General features: G+C 47.4%; 1 protein-coding gene across 1 annotated transcript in view; it reads right to left on the bottom strand.

Annotated features, from left to right (window-relative positions):
• Positions 1-4115, bottom strand: part of UGT8 (UDP glycosyltransferase 8) — a 35905-nt gene extending 31790 nt beyond the window's left edge. Inside the window, exon 1 of the mRNA XM_041459381.1 lies at positions 3765-4115. The gene's annotated coding sequence lies outside the window, so the exon portion shown is untranslated. The remainder of the gene's footprint in view (positions 1-3764) is intronic.
• Positions 4116-6204: the final 2089 nt, after the last annotated feature.

Here is a 6204-nt window from a genome sequence, read left to right as displayed (position 1 = left end):
GGGGGGTGCAGAAAAAACCAAAACCAAATCAAATACAAAATACCTAACTGCATTTTAATCGAAAATCCCGTACGTCTAAATTTTATGTTGGAAGTTTTGGTTACACTTATGCACTCCATCTTCAGGTATAACAAATAAATGAAATAACTTTTTCCAGACTGGTGCTGAAAATAATTCCTCTAATGGAATATAGTCTTAAGAAACTTGGAAGGCCCTCCAACTACTACATTCACACTGTTACCTCCCTCTAAGTACACTGAGATACAGCCTTAATATTTGCATTTTTTTTGAAGCATGCTCTTTCTGCAGGGCATCAAGGCTCCCTTCCAGCTCAGCTCAGAATCAGAAGCTGACTCAAGACTTGCCATTAACTCTCCCTTTAGTTACTGAGTAAGCAGGGAAAAGAGTCTTAAGTTGCTTATTTTTTGTGAAGCTGAACCATCCATTCATAGGAGGAAAGAACGGCACAGAGCAAAGAAGAAAGCTATGCTTGTTTCCCTATACAAATAAAATTATGGGCATGACAAACCAGTTTATAGGCACAGTTTGGGCTACAAACCATTTAAATGCTTTCTTACACGGAACACCAGGACCTCACACCCTGAGCATTTTAACAGACATACATCCAAATGTCATAAAAGATGAAAAATAATTCATCAAATGTTCAAGAAACCTTATATCACAAGTCTTGGAAATTGCCTCCCAGCAAAGCTCTCCTGGGGGAAGGACAGAGAATTCCATTAAATGCTTCCAGTGTACTTTACTTCCTGGAAAACAGGAAGAAGAGGCCTCTACAATACCTATTCACAAACACTTGAACCTGTAACAGAAAGTCAGTTTTCAGCCCAAAGATACTTCCTAAAACAACAATAAGAAGTCAATCCATGCTGAAATTTTTCTGAGGACTAGAAATACCAACAAAGGAGGTGAATGATGTCAAATGCTTCTCATGTGTCAACATTTCTCAAACACACTTCTGTTCTCTTCACAAATATGACTTTGTAATCATCAAACAGAAATAAAAATATTTGTTGAAAGTCTAGAGCTGGAGGAAAAAAGTTATTTCGTTTGCTAATCACCCCACAAATTTGATCTCACCACAAACAACCCAACAGGCTTTAATACTGCAGTGGGATTTCTCTTGTGAGTGAAACACAAGAGACTGGACCCATAAGGAATCAACCAAGGTAAATTCTTGTACTGTTCTGAATGGAGCAACCTGGCTAAAAATGTGGACAAAAAGCACTTGAAAGGGCCCAAAGTGGAAAACACCAGGAAAGTTAAGCACAGGCAATAAACTCTAGGCAGTTTAAGTCAAAATTAATGTATCTCATGCTCAAGAGCACCAATTAGAAAATAACCGAGTCAGGACAGACATTGTTACGCTCTTAATTATCACAGAACACTTTTCAAGTAGTAGGAAGAGAACTCCAGCAGACCATGTTCCCTGTGCAAGTCTCAACAGGAGCAGGGAAGGCCCCCCACACAGAGCCATGCCAGCGAGGCACGGTAGCCACGCACCCAGCTGCAATTGCCACAATTCCATCCACCAAAACCAGCCCACCGCTCCATTAGCACTTACTCAGCAAGCCACCTCCCTCCAATTCACTCACACCGGCAAGGAGAGGACTCAGAGCTCAGGTGACATCACCCTGCACAGGAGAAGGATGCAGGATCATTTCAGACGTCCTCTCCTCCAGTCGGGGTTAATCCCATGGGTTTCCCCACCCAAATCCTGCTTTAGAGCAAAAATGAGCAAAAAACCCAAATGTTTAGAAGCACCCTAAGAAAATAAAATCTCCTGTTTACAAAACACTGACATGATTCTCACCTCTGAGTCTCAATATTTAACAGACACATCACAAGACAAATATTTTCTTTTCTCTGGTTCTATAAAGAGCTTCTGTTAACAGGAAACACCAAAAAAAAAAAAGAAAAAGGAAAATAAATCACAAGCATTTTGTGCTAAATACTCATTTCCCTGTACTTCAACCGAAATATTTTCACAACAGCATGAAAGCTGCCTCGGAGCACAAGGACTCCAGCAGGAACTGGTTGGTCTTTTGGAAAAGAAAAGCCACTGCAGTATCCAGTGTTCAGCCTGGATCAATGACTGAAACACAGGAACAAAAACAAGGAAATGTGAAGCAAAGGTGAATTGCACACTAGGTAGTGTCAGTGCTTTAATACTGGCTCAGCTAAAAATCTAAGTGACCTTGTCTGATAATTGCTTGGAAAAGCAGGTAGCTTCAGACTGGAAACATTAACAGAGAAAATGTTGGCAATAAAAGTCTGGAAATAAGTAATATCATGTGAATTGTTCCCAAAACTAAGTCATTTGGTCGTAACATAGGAAAGGAATCAAAACACATTCATTTCAAGGTGTTTGCTTTGGGGGAGGAGACCTTCAAGGATGCCTACTACTAGAGTTGCTCCCTGCTGTCCATCCCCAGGGAACTCTGAGGAGCACGCAAAACGGCCTGCGCAATTCCCAAAAATTCCCTGCTGTTCCACGGCCAGGGCTCAAACGAGTAGGTTATTTAGAGAATAAAAAACAAGATGCCACTCGATACCCGCTTAAATACCGCAACTTCGGCGATGTGCCGCCCGAAAAGTTCACGCTTCACCGTTTTCCTCCTTTTTGAGCCCAACCGGGAGGCGCAGCAGCAATTACGCAACGCTCTTCCTTCAGAGGCGGCTGGGATGGAAACGGAGGGAATACCCAGGGAGGGCACTGCATCCCAGGCGCTCTAGGAGCCATCCCAGGTCTCCAATGTCCCTCACACCGCGTCCCAAAGCCAGCAACCCCAGAAGGGGGGGGGAGGGCTCTGTGCCCACACGCCGCGGCGCTACCCTCGCTGACACCACCGCGGGGCGGCTGTCGGCGACAGCCCCTCATGGTGACACCAAGCAGTAAAGGGGGACCAGCCGAGACCGGCCAGAATTCGGTGTCCGAAAAGCGGCGGCTTCCCTCCCGCGTCCCCCCCCCTACCCCCGCCGGGCTCCCGCCCTCAGCGCCCCGCGCGCGCCGGGCACCGCGCGCGCGCCTCCCCTCAGGGCTGCGGAGCCGCCGCTGAGGGACCCCGCGGGCGGGCGCCCCCTCAGCCCCCCCCCCGCTCCCGCTTCCCTCAAGGCGCTCCAACTCCCTCAAGGAGCGGCGCCAGCACCTGCCGGGCTTCCCCGCCCTGGCCGCTGCGGCCCCGGACGACGAGCACGCCGGAGCCCGCTTGATGAGTGCCCGCCTGCCGCGCCGCACAGGTACCTGCGCGCCGCCTCCGGGGCCCTCTTGTCTCCCCACCCGAACGCCCCTCACGAAAAGGGCGGGAAGGGACGCGTCCTTCTGGCGCCCCTCAGGACATGGCGCTCCCCCACACCCCTCAGCTCCCTCCTCAGGTCACACCGTCCCCTCGCTCGGAGACACCGCATCGACGCGGCTCCCCTGCGGCTTCTTCTCTCGGCTCTCCACCTCAGCTCCCCGCTTCTCATCCCGACTTCCATGGCTCTTTTCCTCAGCCCTCCAACCCTCATCCCCCTTCCACAGCTCTTCCCCTCAGCCCCTCAACTCTCACCCCCCCATCCCCTTGAATGGCTTTCCCTCCTCCCGCTACACCAGACCCTCCGCGGCGGGCACCCTTCCCCTTGTGGGAAGGGAAGAGGCAGAAGGCAGAGTGGGACAAGCAGCGAGGTGGAACGACATCCCTTCTCCACTTCCCCACCCCTCCCCGCAGCAGCCGGGACCCCTCGGTACCGCCGAGGCCCCTCACCGCTCTCCCTTCAGGGCCGCTCCTCCGCGTCGCTGCCTCTGGTAAGGAGCCGACGACCGCAGCTCCGCTCGGGGCTCTTGTCCTTCAGCCGGGTCCGCCCGGCCCGGGCTGCGGCGCTGCTGCGGCGCCGAGAGCGCCGGGCCCGCCGGTGCCTCCGCCCGGGCTCTGCTGCACCTGCTGCGGGGCTGGGCTGCCCTGCGAGCAGAGGAGGCTCCCTCGCTCCGTCCTCCCTCAACTTCGCATCACTCCGGGCTGCCCCCGCTCCGCCCCACCGCATGCACCGGCGCTGCCGCTCGCCCCCGCGTCCGGGGAAAGGCTCGGCTGCCTTCCCGCCCCATGCACTGCCCCGCTGCCGGGACGGCGGGCAGCTCCGGGCACAGGGCAGGTCCCCTGTGCCCGCCTCCGGCGGGAGGGACCAGGACCGCCTCCACCAATCAACCCCAGTGCAGTGCTTTTCGCTTCCAGCCCTTTGCCGTGGGCAGGGGACCTTCTCCTGGAGCAGGTTGCTCGGAGGCACGTTCAACTACTTAGCTAATTAAGCACCAACTAAACGTAGTTATCACGATTTCGCTCCCCCCACAGTCTTTAAATACAGGCGCTAATTAGCCAGTTGATTGTGTGTGTGTGTGGATCTGGGTTCTTTTCCCGTGTTATTTGCTTGTTATCTAATAACGATATGTCAAAATATAACAAAGCTGTTATCTCATAGCTGACAGACAGTAAAGTTCTGTGACACAACAAGATATGCCCCTCACCTCTCACACACTCTAAAGTCCAAACTTTCCCTGTTTCTTTTAACTTACACGTTCCCTGGAGTTTTTGCAATGAGCTTTAAAGGACAAGAAGAGTCAGATTGTCTTCCTGATTTGACAGATCGAGTTACTCTTTTAATAAAAGTGAAGGTTTGAGTTTCATCGGACAAAACAAAAAAGTTAATGAAATTGGAATGATAGGTTAATGAAATAGCATGATAAGAAAAATGGACACAAGCTTTAAATTGATTTCCATTTTAGTCAAGATGGTTTGCAAAAGAAAATGAAACTCGACTTTCACTCTAATCCAATTTATTTGGGGCATATAGTTTTCCTCTATATTCGTTATAGAGCTTTTAAAGAGCTCTTCTGTTTCTTACACATGGAACAAATTGTTAAAGTTTCTCAAGTCTCTAAAAGTAGCAATTGGTGCAGGTAACTGGGGAATTCTATTACAATTATTGACCAGACCTTGGTAAAAAATTAAAGGTTTCTTCATGGAATGTTGTACTGAAGATATCTCACAGTGGTGGTAGCACTTTGAATTTAATTACTGTGTGCTCTTTAATACTCAGGAGTGAATGTTGCTTCTAAAAGCTTCTGTACTATTCCCCACTCACTCTCCTGTCAGCACAGCAGACCTGCTTAATTTTGTCATTGTTCTGCCTTCCCAGTTTCCTATTTTGAGCAGATGAGAATAGGTCAGACACAACGTTTTACCAAAAATTAATGTGTTCAAGAGCTAATCACTTTCTCATAACATCCTACACTTATTGTAATGGTACTTACAATTATTGTAATTTCCTTGCCTTGTCATGGGAACTTGCCTTGAGTTTCTATCAACTCTAGGTACATGTACATCATAGGGACCTGTCTTTGCCTGTTATAGTTCCATGCTATTGACAAATTGATTTTATTTCAAACTCCAGATACAAGTACAATTTTGTATTAAGCAATTTTGTATTTCTTTCAAAGTAAATATGAAGCATTCATTATTAGCTAAACTATGATTGTAAGGTGTAGAATGTATACAGCAAAATACTGAAACGGATTTTTTTGCTCTCCAGTATATTCCAGACCCTAACAAAGAAATTCAATTTTGCAAAAGTTTTGGAGTCTTGGAATCTGAAATTGTGATAAAGAGATCAGATTTTTAAAATGCTATAAATATGAAGCATTCTTAATTTTTGTTAAAGTTTTACAGAGTTAATAAACACTCCAAAGCACTTTTGAAAAACCTTCAATTGTTGTCTAAAGGGACACCTTCATATTGTTTTTCAAGGGAGGAATTTAATTAATTTGCTTTTAATTTGGACAGTGATGTCATCAAAGTTATTTTTACTGGCTGAGGAGCAAGAAATGCCTCTTGACATGACATATATTTCTCTGAGGTTGTAGAGTGCCTTCATCCAAGAGAATGAGGTTAGAACTTGTTGGAGGAAGACAACAGTTCCCTGTTGCATCTTCATCCCGGTGGAGTTTTTATCATGCTCGTAACCATGAAGAACTACTACACTGTTAATTCCACATTTGTGATTCTGCAAATCCAGGTAATTGAACTGGGCAATATGTGTAAGTTATAGTGAAGATTGTGCCCCTTGTGCATTTCTACTGATTTGTGCAAGTCTGGCCAAAGAGGAAGGAATTTCTCCAGGAGATTTCTGGATCATGATGATTCACATCCAGTT

This window comes from Pyrgilauda ruficollis, unplaced genomic scaffold (genome assembly GCF_017590135.1).
Source record: "Pyrgilauda ruficollis isolate IOZ18807 unplaced genomic scaffold, ASM1759013v1 scaffold134, whole genome shotgun sequence".
NCBI classification, from domain to species: domain Eukaryota; kingdom Metazoa; phylum Chordata; class Aves; order Passeriformes; family Passeridae; genus Pyrgilauda; species Pyrgilauda ruficollis.
Note: the sequence above shows the minus strand (reverse complement) of the source record. Positions and strands in the feature narration are given on the sequence as shown.